This window comes from Ambystoma mexicanum, chromosome 2p (genome assembly GCF_040938575.1).
Source record: "Ambystoma mexicanum isolate Mex_15411 chromosome 2p, UKY_AmexF1_1, whole genome shotgun sequence".
Taxonomy (NCBI): domain Eukaryota; kingdom Metazoa; phylum Chordata; class Amphibia; order Caudata; family Ambystomatidae; genus Ambystoma; species Ambystoma mexicanum.
The window spans coordinates 1,480,805,280-1,480,821,369 of NC_090923.1; the positions used below are offsets into that span (position 1 = coordinate 1,480,805,280).

Here is a 16,090-nt window from a genome sequence, read left to right on the forward strand (position 1 = left end):
TGGTCGGCACGATTCGCGGGAGAGGTCCCGCTCAGACAAGGGGAATCGTTCTCGTCATGCCCGTTCCAGGTCCCGGTCCTCGACGCACTCGAGACCGCGTGATCCTGTGAAGTCTTCGAGGAAGACATCGACGCCTGTGGCGCCGAGGTCGTTGACGGACTCTCTCGAGGCTCCGTTTCCGAGGAAGTCGTTGACACTGTCGGCATCCAGGTTGTCGAAGAACACGCTCGGGGCTCTGGCTTCGAGGCCTGTGTCGACGCCGTCGATGCTGGCGGCGCTGCGTCTGACATCAACGCTGATTCACTCAACGCTGGCGCCGATTCACTCGACGCCTTTCAAGGCTGTGGTGTCGGAGTTACCCCGTGGCACGGGGGAACCCCCTAGAAAGGCTCTGGCTAAGGTCAAGCATGGCTTGGTTTCCCAAGTGCCTTCTTATCGCCATCTGGAGTACATTTCAGAGGTGGATGAGGGCTCTGATGATGGCATAGTTCCTAATAAGGGTCAAGATGGAATTCTCTCGGGCCATAGCCAGTTTGAGGACCTAAGGCAGTCACTGCATGATGCCAGTAGACTGGACACCTCTCCGGAGGTGGAGTTTTGTAGGCCTGAGCCTGGCACTCATGCCGATTCTTGGTACTGGCGCCTTATGTCTAGGGTACCGAGTACTTGGGATGGCCTGCTCCCCCAGGGGAGTTGGTTCAGAATGATTTTACCGACATCCTCGATCTTGGTCCCCCAACTGACCCGGTACTGCTGTTTCATATGGCTCTACAGAGAAGGGTGGCGGCGGCTTGAACTGCTCCGGAGAGTCTCCCGGCAGTGGGCAAGTCTTTGTCGCGAAAATACCGTCCAGCCAGTAGCGACCCCTGCTACTTGACCAGGCACCCCACTCCGGAGAGTTTGGTGGTGCAGGCGGCTACGGCCCCGGCAAAGCAGGCGTCGTATCCTACCATCCCTCCTGATAGTGACAACAAACGTTTTGATGGCTGGGCGAAGAAAGTGTTTTCTTCAGGGGGTATGGCGCTTCACGCGGCCAACTCCATTTGTGCCTTGTCTCGTTTCACGCACACTCTGTGGAACTGTTTCTCCTTGGCAGCTGAACATATTCCCAAAGGGGATGAACGGGATGGTTTCCTTGCCTTGGTTCAGGATGTCAAGGATGCCGTGTGTGAGGCTGTTCAGTCGGGTTTGGACATGGCAGACTGTGTCAGCCGGTCCTTGGCGGCGAGCACCGTAATACGCAGGTTTGCGTGGTTGAGGAAGTCGGGGTTTGCTCCTGATGTGCAAGCCAGGCTCCTCAACATGCCCTTTGATGGTGTCCATCTTTTTGGCAGCAAGGCTGACGAGAGCCTTGAGAAGTTGCAGACCTCCAAAGCTGCAGCAAAGTCGTTGGGCGCTGCAGTCCGCCAACCTCCGCCTTTTCGTCCTAGGGGACAGCAATGGAGGGGAGGTTACTTTCGTTATTACTCATCCTTTAGTAAAGCGAGAGGAGCTGCAAATCAAAGGGGCATCCGTAAGAGTGCCACAGGTGGAAAACAAGGTACTCGAGGTGCCAAGGCCACGCGGGCAGTTGCCTCTTTGCCCTCAGGCAACGCCGCAGCCGCTTCAGCTCAGTCATGAGGCCATTTCCCATGGTTCGCCGGTTGGGGGAAGGCTGGCGCAGCATCTTGCAGAGTGGCGCGCCATTACTTCAGATGTGTGGGTTCTGGAGATCATAACCCACGGCTACTGTCTTCCCTTTCGGCAGAGGCCTCGCGACAATCCACCTGGGACCCTCTCTTTGAAGAGTCCGGATCCGCTCCTTGCGCAGGAAATTCAAGCCCTGCTGGAGAAAGGTGCCATAGAACTGGTGCCTGTAGCGGAGAGGAACAAGGGATGGTATTCCCCTTATTTTTTGATTTCCAAGAAAGACGGGGGATTGACACCCATCATGGACTTGCGCGGTTTGAACAGACTCCTCAGGAAGGACAGGTTCAAGATGGTTACTCTCTCTCAAGTCCTCCAGGCCCTTCAGATTCAGGACTGGTTGGTGTGTCTCGACCTCAAGGACGCTTATTTTCATGTGCCGATCCATCCAAAGCACAAGAAGTACCTGAGGTTCGCGGTTGGCGACTCGCACTTTCAGTTTCGGGTCCTGCCGTTCGGATTGACCTCCACCCCGAGGGTTTTCACCAAGTTCGTGGTGGTGGCAGTGCATCTCAGGAAAGGGGGGATTCACGTCTACCCCTACCTGGACGATTGGTTGATCAGGGCGCTCTCTCCCGAGCAAGTCCTGGATCATCTGTCCGTCACCTGCCACTCCCTTCACAGGCTGGGCTTCTCCCTCAACTTAAAGAAGTCCCATTTGATGCCAACACAGCTGCTCCAGTACATCAGAGCAGTGCTCAACACTTCCCTGGGGCAGTGTTTTCCTCCCCAGGTGAGGGCTCATCACATTCAGCAGATGGTGCACAAGTTTGAACTTGCCCAGACTCTCCCAGCGTTCGAGTTCTTGGGACTGCTCGACCTCATTGGTTCCTGCATTCTTCTGGTGCCAGAGGCCAGGTTGCGGATGAGATCTTTGCAATGGGCACTCAAGCTCCAGTGGTCTCAGTCCTCCGGCAGGATGTCGGACCCTGTTCAGGTGCCGTCTTCGGTTGCCCGGGACCTTCTGTGGTGGGCCGACAAAGGCAATCTGATGAGGGGGGCTCCATTTTGGCTGCCATGGCTGGAAGTGACGATCGTGACGGACGCATCCCTCAAGGGATGGGGAGCTCATGCCAACGAGTTGAATGTCAGCGGTCGTTGGTCTCCGTCGGAGTCCAGACTCCATATCAATCTGTTGGAGCTGAGGGCCGTCAGGCTAGCCCTGAAGGCTTTTCTGCCGACTGTGCGAGGAAAGAATGTCCTGATCCTGACAGACAACACGGTGGCCATGTACTACCTCAACAAAAAGGAGGGGGCAGGGTCACTTCCTCTGTACAGGGAGGCGATGCAGCTCTGGTTCTGGGCCATCCAGCAGGAAGTTTTGATCTCGGCAGTTCATCTGGCAGGAGACAAAAACGAGATGGCGGATGCTCTGAGCAGGCAGAGCACGACCTCTCACGAGTGGGAGTTGGCTCAGGAGATTCTCCTGGAGATCTTCGCCCTTTGGGGGACCACTCAAGTGGATCTCTTCGCCTCCAGTGTCAACCGGAAGTGCGAGAGGTTCTGCTCGCGGGAATTTCCTCCAAACGGAGCCTTAGGAGACGCGTTTGTGGTGGAGTGGTCATTCCCACTGCTGTACGTGTTTCCTCCAGTCCCCGTCATCCCGCAAGTACTGCGGAGGTTACGGAGGTTCGGTTCTTGGATGATCCTCATTGCTCCGCCGTGGGCCCGGAGGACGTGGTACCCGGACCTTCTCGACTTGTCCATCTGCCCTCCACGTCGTCCTCCCTACCGAGACGATCTGCTCTCACGGGAGTGGGGTCAGGTTCTCCATCCAGAGGTCAGATCCCTCAACTTTCACGCTTGGTATCTGAAAGGTTGAGGTATAAGGATTGGGACCTCCCTGAAGACGTGATGGAGGTGTTGCTCTCGACCAGACGGCCCGCAACTAAGTCCCTGTACTGTTGGCGTAAGTTCTGCGACTGGTGCAGGGTTCAGAATATGGATCCTTTTGCATGTGACATTCCCATGGTTCTGTCTTTTTTGCTTTCTTTGGCCCACAGGGGCTTTCAAGTGGGTACCATTAAAGGTTACCTGGCGGCCCTGGCCATATTTAAGCGCTCGTCTAATTTCGCAGTTTCTGAAAGGGCTCACTAATGTGTTCCCTCCGTCACCTTTCCAGGTGCCCGGTTGGGATTTGAACCTTGTTCTCATGTTTCTAATGGGGGCTCCCTTTGAGCCTTTGCACTCTTGTCCTTTGAGACTGTTAACTCTTAAAACTGTATTTTTAGTTGTGGTCTCTTCCGCTCGCAGAGTGAGTGAGTTACAGGCACTTTCAGTTAAGCCACCCTTCACTGTGTTTCATGAGGATAGGGTTGTCCTTCTTCCGAAGGTGGTGCCGGAATATCATTTAGGCCAGAAGGTTGTTCCTCCGGCATTCTATCCTCCTCCACATCCTGGTTAGAGGAGAGGCTCCATAGGCTTGATCCTAGGAGAGCATTAAGCTTTTATATTTCCTGCATGTCCCGGGTCAGAGTGGACGATCAACTCTTCATTGGTTACGCTGGAAAGCGTTTGGGACAAGCTGTGACGAAACAGACTTTTTCTCGCTGGATTATTTTGGCGATCTCGGAGTGTTACCGCTTGGCGGGTAAGGGCCCACCGGCCGGCTTGCGGGCTCATTCTACCAGGGGTGTGGCTGCATCTACTGCCCTACAGAGGGGTGTTCCTATTCGTAACATCTGTGATGTAGCCACCTGGGCTTCAGTACATACTTTTGTACGTCACTACTCCCTCGATTCCATCCGAGGACAGGATCTGGCTTTTGGCAAGGCAGTCCTTTACTCTGCAATTTGATTGGGCATTCTACATTTGGTTTCTAAATTCTTTTCCCACCTCCTTGCATTGGAACTGCTTTGGGAGTCTGTCATAGATATGGAATACTTCGGAGGACCCAATCCCCTCGAAGAACAAGTTACTCTCTTACCTGGTAACGTTCTTTCGATGGGATGGTTCGACGACATATTCCATATCGCTCCCTCCCTACGTTCCCCGCTACAGAATTTCTTATGCGATTGCAGCTTACGTTTCCGCAAGGCTTTGTGTGTCAGACTGGCAGAAGACTGGTGGCACACGTTCTGGGAAAAAAGTACAACTGAGGCTACGGCGTCGTGCGTCCTACTTATCACATCGGGTGATGTCGGCCGTCGGAGGAGGTCCTCGAGGACGGCGCATCGACGTCATCGACGCAGGATGCAGACGCCAAAGGTTTTCCGAAGCAGCACAGCTGTGGTGATTACTGTCATAGATATGGAATACGTCGTCGGACCATCCCATCGAAAGAACGTTACCAGGTAACAGAGTAACTTGTTCTTTGGAGCCAAGGGCAATCAGACTTGCGCTGAAGGCCTTTCTGCCATCTGTACGTGGAAAGAATGTCCTGATAATGACGGACAACACAGTGGTCATGTACTACCACAACAAGAGAGGTGGTGTAGGGTCACTACCACTGTGCAGAGAGGCAATGCAGCTCTTGTACTTGGCAATTCAAGAACAAATCTCCATATTGGCAGTTCACCTATCCGGAGAGGAGAACACGGCGGCAGACGCTTTGAGCAGGCAGAGCACAGTCTCCGACAAGTGGAAACTAGATCAAGAAGTCCTTTAAGAGATCTTCACCCTTTTGGGGACCCCTCAGGTAGATCTATTTGCGACCGAGGTCAACCGGAAATGCGACAGATATTGTTCCAGGGAATTTCCCCCAAGAAGACGCGTTCGTAGTCGACTGGGAGTTTCCACTCCTGTAATTGTAATTGGTTATTTATAACGCGCTTAATACCCAGAGGTTTCTAAGCACTAAGCACTGACTCGGGGATCGAACCTGTGTTGCTCCGTGTAGTCTTCCATCCAAGGCGAGCACGTTGCCACTGAGCTATCCTCCAGAGACTATGCGTTTCCTCCAGTCCCCTTCTTTCCTCATGTAATCAGGAGATTGAGAAGGTTCGGGAAACACATGATCGTAATTGCCCCGGATTGGGCCAGGAGGACGTGGTACCCGGACCTTCTGGCCATGTCCATTTGTCCTCCGATGCATCTTCCACAAAGAGAGGACCTTCTCTCACGAGAGGAGGGTCGGGTTCTCCATTCAGAGGTCAAGACTCTCAACCTTCAGCTTGGTTTCTGTAAGGCTGAGATATAAGGATTGGCACCTCCCAGATGATGTTATGAAGGTGTTGCTTTCGGCCAGAAGACCAGCAACAAAATATTTGTACTGTTGCCGTTGGAACAAATTCTGCAACTGGTGCAAGGAAAAGAATGTAGATCCTTTTCTATGTAAAACACCAGATGTTTTATCCTTTATTCTATCCTTGGCTAATCTGGGGCTTCAGATTGGTAATGTTAAAGGCTACCTGGCGGCGCTGTCCATTTTTAAGCGCTCGTCAAAGGAAAGTTCCTATTTAAAAATTCCACTGGTGACTCAATTTCTAAAAGGACTCACCAATGTGTTCCCTCCATCTTCTTTCCAGGTTCAGGTTTGGGGCCTTAATCTGGTTTTAAAATTGCTAATGTGTGCACACTTTGAACCTCTGAACAGAAGTCCTTTAAGGTTATTAACCTTCAAAACCATCCTATTGGTTGCTCTGACATCAGCACATAGAGTGAGCGAGTTGCAGGCACTTTCATCTAAGACACCCTTCCACAGGGATAGGGTTGTTTTAAGGGTCAAACCTTCTTTATTGCCCAAAATAATTTCTGATTTTCATTTTGGTCAGAAAATTGTTGTATCTTCTTTCTATGCCCCACCTCATCCTGGTAAGGAGGAGGAGGAGGAGGGGAGTCTAGGTTAGACCCTTGGGGAGCATTACGCTTTTACATTTCACAAATGTTTAAGTTAAGAATTGATGACCAACTCTTCATCGAATACAGAGGACACAAGCTGGGTCAGTCTGTTACCAAACAAACCTTATCTAGATGGATAATTCTAGCAATATCAGAATGTTACAGGCTGGCAGGAAAATACCCTCCTGAAGGTTTAAGAGCTCACTCCACCAGCGGTGTGGCTACATCTACTGCTCTTTAAAGGGGCATTCCAATTAGAAACGTTTGTGAATCGGCAATGTGGTCTTCCATCCGTACGTTCAATAAGCATTATTGCCTGGAGTCTTCCCTTAGTGAGCATGGTACTTTTGGCAAGGCAGTCCTTCACTCTGTCCATAAACATTTATGATTTATAATTCCACTCCCTCCTCCAAACCTAATTCAGCTTTGGGAGTCTGTCAAAGATGAGGAATACGTGGGAGGACACAATTGATTTGAAGAACAAGTTACGTTCTTTCGACTGGATGTTCCTCCCATGTATTCCTCATCGCCCTCCCATCGTACCCCTCAGTATAATTTCCCGAGCTATTAAAGCTGCCGTTCCAGCAGGGCTGAGTACGGTCACTCCCGTGTTTTACGGGCCTCTCTGCTGCAAGAGGAGGGAAAAAAATAACTGAGGCCAACGGGTGCTGCGCATGCCTTCGATGACATCACCCTCGACAGAGGCCTTTGAGGGACATCGACGCAGAGCGTCCTCTGCCAAATTCTTTTTCCAAAGCAGCTGAAACCAGACAACAAGAGTCCAAGATGAGGAATACGTGGGAGGAACATCTAGTCGAAAGAACATTTCCAGGGGTAAGTAACTTGTTCTTCTGCGCTATCATAGGAGGGCAAAGCCGGAATCCTAACTTCCTGCCGATCTATGATCCTCTGGGTCATTTCAGAGGTGGTATCATTGGCCACCGGGCCCCTTTTGGCACAAATCTTAATGTCTCAGATTTTGAGGCACTCAAAGCAATATCCGTAATTGCGTCCATACAATAAGTAAAGGCAGGTGGCTTACAGTTAACTTTAACCTAAGGACACTGTGTCTCCTGTGTAAGACCTTGGTACCTTACCGGTGCGCAACACTGGGTACCTCCGATCTTGTCCCAACGCTGTACATCAATTTTTTAAAATGGATTTCTAAACTCTGACCTGGTGGTCAGAGGTTTAGGAGGCCATCCTAGTTTTAGTGAAATAGGGGAACCTTCTGGTCAAGAGTAAGTCTCAGGAGGGGTGAAAGTGACCAGAAGCCCACAATGAGCACACAAAGTACCGTACCACAAATTACTCTTAGACAAGTGTATATGAAAAATAGCTATACATTTATTGTTAGCCGGACCAATTAACACATTTAAACTTCAGTTATGAAAACAGTTACCACACAAATAAAATATTAAATAATATATATAAACTACATTTCCTAATGCGAAAAAGGAGTAAAACACAGCCACAACCTGTAACGAGAAGGGTGAGCTAACACACTAGGAGCAAAGTCGTTCCCTAACCTTCGAGTCCAGCCCTAAGAAGTGGGGAGCCTTGTGCTCCACAGTACATTTGTGTGTAAAAATGCATGATCGCGCAGGCAGAACTAAAAGCAGGTCTTCTTGGGAGAGCTGTAGCAAGTCAGGAAGGGGTTTGAGGCAATGAAGAATTGATTCCCACTATTCGAGTAGGGTCTGCCCTTGGCGGCAGAGCAGTTTTCAAAAGGTGAGAATAGCTAGGGAGCGCAGGCTAACACAGCCAAAAGCAAATACGTTTATTTATTTTTTTAACTTTGGTTTTATTGGTAACTTTTCAGAAAAAGAAACAATGACAACACCGGGAGCAGTATGAATATCACATTAACATCATCATCAAACCCCCATAGTCTCCTTCCCCCCATCCGCCCTCACCCCCCTCCCCAACTCCACCCCTCCCCCCAGATCAGTGTCCCATCGTAAAACCAATCGCAGGAGTCATCATTAGTACTTGAAGTTCGGTGCCTTGGAGCCGTGCTATGCGTTCCCTTAAATGCTGGCTTAGACGGATCCGCTGTCTCCCGGGCTGTGGGCTACCCCATTGTTCTTGAGTGGTTCTCTCCGGGCTCCATCGTCCCCCCCGCCCCGTGTTGTCCACATAATGTCAGTGAGCCACCCACCCCCATGCCTGGTAAACCCCATACCAATTTGCCTGGAAGGTGCTCGATTCATTGTTTACCATGGCCGTCAGTTTGTCCATGAGGAACATGTTCTTCAGTTTTTTTAGCCAGTCTTCCTTAGAGGGGGTCTCCGGACTTTTCCACCTTTGCGCTAGGGCCACCCTTCCTGCTCGCAACATGGTCTGTGTTAGGGAGAATTCTCTGTTTAGGCTGAATTTCCTAACCTAGTGAGTCCCCCAGCAGCTTTGCTGGATTTTTTTGGGGTTTATTTTTTTCTCCTGCCAAGAGTGACACTCTTTTACCCTCACTCTTGGACATGATTTGAGTGTGTTTCTTTGACTCTAGATGTGTTTAATGGGCTATGAGGTCTTTTACTCCATAGGGCTTCATGTGTTTTTGTGATGTGTGTTACACCGCACCCTCAGTGCCATAACACAGGGGTGTCATAGTGACCCCCCAATATAGACTCCATACCCTGGGACTGACTACTGTCTCCCAGGGCATGTAAAGTCACCATTGACTTTACTAGTCTCAAATTCTGAACAGAACCAGTACAAACCATCATATTGTGGACGTACTGGCCGGGGCAATTCGATTGCCCCGAGGTCTGTTAGTCGAGGGGGCACGTCTCCGTCCGCCCTGATCGAGTTTTGGCTGGTGGCAGTGGATACTACTTTTTATATTCAACCGCAAATATTTCTCTATGGGATTTTCCCATTTTTCGAGGTTACTATCTTTAATTATTTAATTACGATAGCCTCGAACATACCGCCGGTTTATTTAATTATTATTAATTCTCCGGTTGGTATTTTTTGCCAAAACTCGGTTCTAAAATGGCGTTTGTGTTCTCTTCTGTGACTCCAACCCAAGTCGAGCCCTTTGTTCCACCTTTTGGCGGGCTTCTCCACAGAAGCCCTCCAAAATGGTGCCGCTCTGTCTGGGGTACTGTGGAGGGGTGGAGGGGGATTTAGGCACCCTGGACTGAGTTGCCTAGACAACTCAAGTCGCACTCCGTCCTGATTGGCCCAAGTGGTGAGCAGGCCGGCTCACCACTTAGCATGTTTGAGTGACAGCTAGGCTCAGTGAATGGGGGTTTTCTGCATAAAAGCAGGGCTTTGGGGACTGGAATTTGAGAAGTCGCCACAGGACCTAAGAATCCGACGAGGGAGAAGCGGAGCCAACCTGCCACGACGACACCACCGGTGGAGCCCTGCTGGACCGTCTCACCACTTTTTCCCAACCACAGAGGAGATCTCCCGCCGGAGAGTCTTCTTCCTTTGACTGGTGGGGATAACCAGTTTTACCGTCTTTTCGCCTTCCCGACGCATCTCGTGGCCACCTTGCCTGTGCCAAGCACCCCGGCAACCGGAATACCACGTTTTACCACGACCGCGAAATAAAGGGTAATACCTTTAACCGGAAAACTCAGCGGCTGGTTTCTTCCCTGGCAGTGCAACGACCTTCATCTTTCCTCCAAGTCGAGATCTTCTCTTCCTCTGGACGACGCCGAGACTTGCACCCGCTGCCAGGAACAACTGCCACCGCTGGAGGATCCTTCCCACTTAAGGTACCGTGTTCCACCTGGCTTCCCTTGCCACCGACTGTACGGGGTAGATTTAGCCCCCGGCTTTCGAACCTGGGTTAGCCTGGGACACCCTGGCTAAACTTTTCTGAGCCTCTCTAAACTCTTTTTGAACTCTCTGCAAGACTTTCAAAGCCTAGCGTAACTGTGTGATCTTGGGCGCATTTGTGCTCTGCTCTCTAAAAGTGGGCCTAGCCTATGGACTTTGGCTCCCCAGTGACTTTTTGCTCTTCTGCCTTGCTAAAAGTGTTCCTAAATCTTAGAGGGGTGTATCTTCACATATTTTGTCTTTTTCCCTCCCTTCTTCACAAACATATTGGAGTGCCATCTATAGTTAAGCGCTCACCTCTGTCTGAAAATAAGTGGTGTTAACTAAGACTTGCCTGATAAGGAATAAGGGTTGTATATATTATAATAGTAACTGTGTTTAGAGTGTTTTACAATAAGAGTGCTGGAGTGTTTCAAACAGTGTGTCTTTAAATAAATAATTATATACTTTGATACCAAAGCTCTGGTCAGTGTTTGCTTGTGCTATTGTGTCTTGAGTACCTATTGTGTATACTTTGCATACTGCCTAACTCTTCTTGAGGGAAGTCTGACTGCTCAGCCACAGCTACCAGGTAAATCTGGGTGGTACAGACTGCTACCAAGTGGGTTTACTGCGAACACCTGTAGTCCTAAATCTTTTGCAGTGTTCCCTAAGGGAACTGCACAGGTTTCTGCGTAACAGTCTCCCACATCCTTGGGTACCTATATATTTCCGCCTCCTCCGGTGGGAGACCAAACAACATTGTCAGTGGATTGAGTGGGAGTAGTTCCTCGGTGACCTCCGCCATCCATCCCCGTACCTTCTCCCAGAACCCCTGTACCTTAGGGCAGAACCACCACGTGTGGCCCCTCGTCCCCACTTGGCCACATCCTCTTGGGCATCTGGGGGACACCCCCGAGAACATCTTGGATAACTTCGATGGGTCTCTATGCCATCCCTGTAAAATCTTAAAGTTGTGCTCCATGTCCGACATGAACAGGTTCCCATGGAAAGCTATTTTAAACACCCTGGACCATGCGTCTTCCGAGAGTGCCTCTCCTGCCAGGTCATTCCAGAACCCACGAAACCCTCTCCTCCCTTCCAAGTTAACAGTGTTCAATATTTGGTACATTTTGGATACTACCCCCTTCCTCGTTGTGGCCGTGTCTAATAACTTTTCAAAGGGGGTCAGCTGTCTCCGCAGATTCAGGCCCCAAGTCTGGTCACAGAGGATGCCCTTCAGGCGCAGATATTCAAAGACTGAAAGAGACCCCTGCCCAAGCGCATCTCGCAGCGCCTCATATTCGAGGAACTCGCCCTCCTTGAACAGCTGCCCCGCCCATTTCAGCCCCCCATCCGACCAGGACTGGGCATTCCTAAATCCCCTGCTACCTAGTTTGAGCGGGTGGCCCCAGAGCGAAGACATCGGGGAGGGCCATGAAGTGAGGTGCGCAGTTGTGGGTCCCTCCTTCCAAATCGACCAGAGTATTCCCAGGGTTGGGTGGGTCTGCAGTCTATTTGGGATGTGTTTACGCGGCAGCCACAAAAGGTCGCGTACTTTCAGAGGGTGGGCATCCATGTCCTCCAGATAAGACCAATAGGTGCCCATCCCCTCCCTCATATGTTCCAAAAGGACCCTTAGCTGGGCGGCCCGGTGGTAGAGAAGGAAGTCCGGCAGCCCGAAACCACCCTTCTCCAGCATGGGCTCTGGCATGGATTCACATGCTCATGAATATTCCCCGTCGTCAGGCTGGGAATCCTCGGTAAAGAAAAATCAGAATCAGTTACGTTTCTGATCTGTCTTGCGTAGTAGTAACCAATCACTGATCTCTGCGTCATACTGACCACAGCCAATGACTGCCATCTCCCTAAGCCCCGCCTCTGGCAGCCATCTTCAGATTTTTTACCGCATGTTCAAGTGTTGGGATCCTCGTGCTATTGCTCTCGAGCTTTAGTGCTTTTTTCGCGTTTTTTCCTAGGAAAATTTTCTCTTTCGGTCAAAAGAGCTTCAAGCTCCACCGTTTCTTTATCCGATCAACGGGGACCCGTGTCGGATTCTTCTACGCCCCTCAAGGGTGAAGACTTCGTCGAGCCACGCTTTTGGAGTACTCCAGAAGTTTCTCAGGCCCATCTCGATCATGGCCCAGGAGAAGGGAAGCTCGAGGCCCGGAAAGCTGTTCAGGGTCTGCCCTGGATGCCAGCTTCAGAATGTCCTTAAGGAGGACGAACACTCCCTTTGCCTCTACTGCCTGCATGAGGACAAGACGCACGTGGAGAAGGACTGTGCGTTTTGCGGCAATATGTCGGAGCGGACCATGAAGGACCGCCATCTGCGTCTCGCCAACTGGCTGGAAGGGAAGAGCCCGTCAGGCGAGAAGAAGAAGTCCGAGCGGTCTTCTAAGACCTTTGAGGGCGCCCCGGCGACGGGGGTCCAACAGAAGGCCAAGCACCGCGAGTCCGCTGGCACCGGGAGCGCCGAACGGTCGGGCTCTACGGGCGCCAGGCAGGGCGCATCCTCCCCGGCGCCATCAACCATGAGCCAACGCTCTTGCTCGGGTAAGAGGAAGGCCGAGCACCCGGCGAAGCTCCTGGAGAGACCCCGGTCGAGCTCGAAGGCCCCATCGGAGGGGGAGCGAGGCGGTGACCCTCCCCCCCCAAGGAGAAGGCGGTGAGCGCACCTAAGGTGGTGAAAACCTTAATCCATCCGGCCAAGGCCTCTATCGAGACAGTCGCGGCGGCCCTGGCTCAGCCTGTGGAGGCTACACCAGTGGTGGCGACCTCGGGGCCCAGGGTCTCCCTGCCACCGCGGAGGGAGTCCTCTTTCATGCCCATCGACAGGACCCCCGTGAAACCTCCGACGGAGAAGAAAAGGGGGGGGCAGGAGGTCGTCGTGGATTCGGCCTCAACCTCTGAGGAGGAGCTGATCGAAGTCTTAAGCCACGGCGTTGGCATGGAAGAAGACCAGCCCGTCGGGAGGGACCCCGACGTAGGAGACGACGAGAACATCGAGGGTGCCGACGGGGCTCCTGACCGCCCGTTGGACTCCCCTCAACCAGTGCCGCAAGACAACTCGGCGGCCATTTTGTTGGCTATACAGTCCTTATGCTCTGAGATAAGGACGAGATTGCCGTTGCCACCAACGGAGGAACCTCTCCTGACGGGGGACCCGGAGCCAGGCCCTTTTGGGAGCCCTCCTCCTAAGAGAAGAAGGATTCATCCTCCACCTCCTTTTCAACCATCGCGCCCTGCTCAGCCCTCCTCCCCGTCCACGACCCGTGGGGATGATACAGGGACTGACACGGCCGCGACGGGCACAGACGACGAGGTTTACGACGAGGATCTCCCGTCGTCACCTCCTCCCCGGGCTTCCCCGCCCGACGAGATTGTATCGTTTCATGCCATGATCGCCAGGGCATCCGAGCTTTTCCAGCTCTGCCCGGAAGAGAAGAAGGAAGGTTTCCTTTATCAACGGCGCGAGACCAAGAGGAAGACGGTCCTCGCTATACCTCTACTGGACGATATCTGGGATGAGGGTCTCGCCCTCCTCAAGAACCCATCCACAACGCCTGCGAGAAGGGATCGGTACGAGAAGAAGTACCGGGTCCCGGACGCGGCTCCCTTGTGCCTTCGGGCACAGCCGACCCCGGAATCGGTCGTCTCCGCGGCGGCCAGGAAGAAAGCGGGGGGGGGGGGCCTCGGCCTCTACGTCAACCTCCCCGCCGGACGGCGAGGGAAAGAAGTTGGACACGATGGGACGCGGAGTCATCTCATCGGCAGCGACGACGATTAAGGCTGCTAACGCCTTGGCTATCGTAGCCCGCTACGACAGGGAGTTGTGGTACAAAATCGCCCACCTGCTGGATTTCCTACCAGACGACAAGAGGGCGGAGGCCCTAGAGATCTTGCAGGAAGGAGAAGTGGCGTCGGACCACGCCATTACGATAGCGACGGACATCGCTGACACTGGATTTCGCCAGTTGGGCAACAGCGTGTGCCTTAGACGGCGTGGATGGCTCAAGGCAACTGACTTCCGTCAGGACGTGCAGACCAGAGTCTTGGACATGCCGTTCGACGGGAGCAACCTGTTTGGGAAAACAGTGGACGATTCCCTACAAGCCATCAAGACGGACACGGAGACTGCCCGGGCTCTTGGTGTCCTCCAGCAACGACGGTCGCCCTTTCGGAGCGGCGGAGGCAAGCAGGGTGCCTCCAAAGGTTCCGGCGGCGGATTTTCCACCTATCGTCAAGCGGCCCGTTTGTCATCACAGGAAGCCTACAGGGGACGAGGCAAGTCGGGCGGACCCCGCCGTCGTCGCCAAGGAGGACAAGACGGCAAAGCCTCGTCGAAGCAGGACTGAACCGGCCGTGGGTTCGGGCCCCCACCGAAGCACCCCGGTGGGAGGCCGGCTGGCGAGCTTTGTCAGCGTGTGGGAGTCCATCTCCACCGACCGTTGGGTGCTGGACGCCCTGGCCCATGGTCACGTGCTCGAGTTTCTAAAGAAGTGCCCGCACGTCCCCCCCCGTGGCCAGGAAGGAACATCACGTCCCTCAACTTCTCTTGGAGGTAAAGGCGATGCTCAAGAACGGCGCCATCAAGCTCGTCCGAAAGAGGCTTCGGGGCTCCGGAGTTTACTCAAGATACTTCCTCGTGAAGAAGAAGACGGGAGGATGGCGTCCCATCCTGGACCTACGACTACTGAACAAATTCATCAAGGCACAGAAGTTCCGGATGGTCACCCTCCAGCACGTCCTGGGTCAACTGGAGGAGGGCGATTTCCTGTCGTCGTTGGATTTGGAGGATGCCTACTTCCATATCCCCATCCTAAAGGGACACCGAAAGTTTCTCAGATTCGTGGTCCAAGGGCATCACTACCAGTTCAGAGCCCTTCCCTTCGGATTGAGGTCGGCACCCAGGGTGTTCACCAAGTGCCTTGCACCGGTGGCGGCGCGGCTGCGCTTGGAGGGGGTCCACGTCTACCTGGACGACTGGCTCATCCGAGCAAAGACAAAGGAGCTCGCCGCGGAGCACACGGCGAGGACCGTCCAACTACTCACGGACCTGGGATTCTCCATAAACTACGCCAAGTCCCACCTGGTGCCCGCTCAAGATGCACTGTTTCTGGGAGCGAAGCTCGACACAGTGGCGCTTCTGGCCTCTCCGTCGGAGGAAAGGACGAGGGCCATCTTGGGCAAGGTGCAGCGGATGCTGGTTGCGGACGCGGCCCGTGTGAGGTCCATCAAGTCCCTACTCGGAATGATGTCTTCTTGCATTTATCTCATCCGCCTGTGCAGGCTTCGGATGCGCCCGTTACAGGAGTTCCTGGTCGCTCGCTGGATCCAGACGACGGGCAGCTTCGAGGACAGGATCACACTCGACGAGAGCTTCCGACGAGCGATCCGGTGGTGGGGCACCCACGCGCATCTGACGGCGGGCATGGACTTCCAGACCCCGGACCACCAGAAGACAGTGACCACGGATGCCTCGCTGGAAGGGTGGGGAGCGCACACCGAAAATCTGCACGCGAGGGGCCTTTGGCTGCCGACGGAGAAGTCCCTCCATATCAACGTCCTGGAACTCCGTGCAGTATTTTGGGCCCTCAGGTCTTTTCTTCCGTCCCTCAAGGGCAAGGTGGTGAGGATCTTCACCGACAACACCACCACCATGTTCTACATCAGGAAGCAGGGCGGTACCAGATCCCCAGCCCTGTCCAAGGAGGCTCAGGATCTGTGGCATTGGGCCGTCACCCAAGGGATGTTTCTGGTGCCGTTTCATCTGGCAGGGATAAAAAAGACCATCGCTGATTCGCTCAGCAGGGAGCTGCGCTCGTGCCACGAGTGGGAACTGCGACAGGAT

At 53.1% G+C, this 16,090-nt stretch overlaps 1 protein-coding gene across 2 annotated transcripts in view; it reads left to right on the forward strand.

Moving 5' to 3' along the window:
• The window catches only part of EEF2KMT (eukaryotic elongation factor 2 lysine methyltransferase), an 835,612-nt gene that overhangs the window by 325,857 nt on the left and 493,665 nt on the right, over positions 1–16,090 (forward strand). The gene's annotated exons all lie outside the window — the stretch shown is intronic.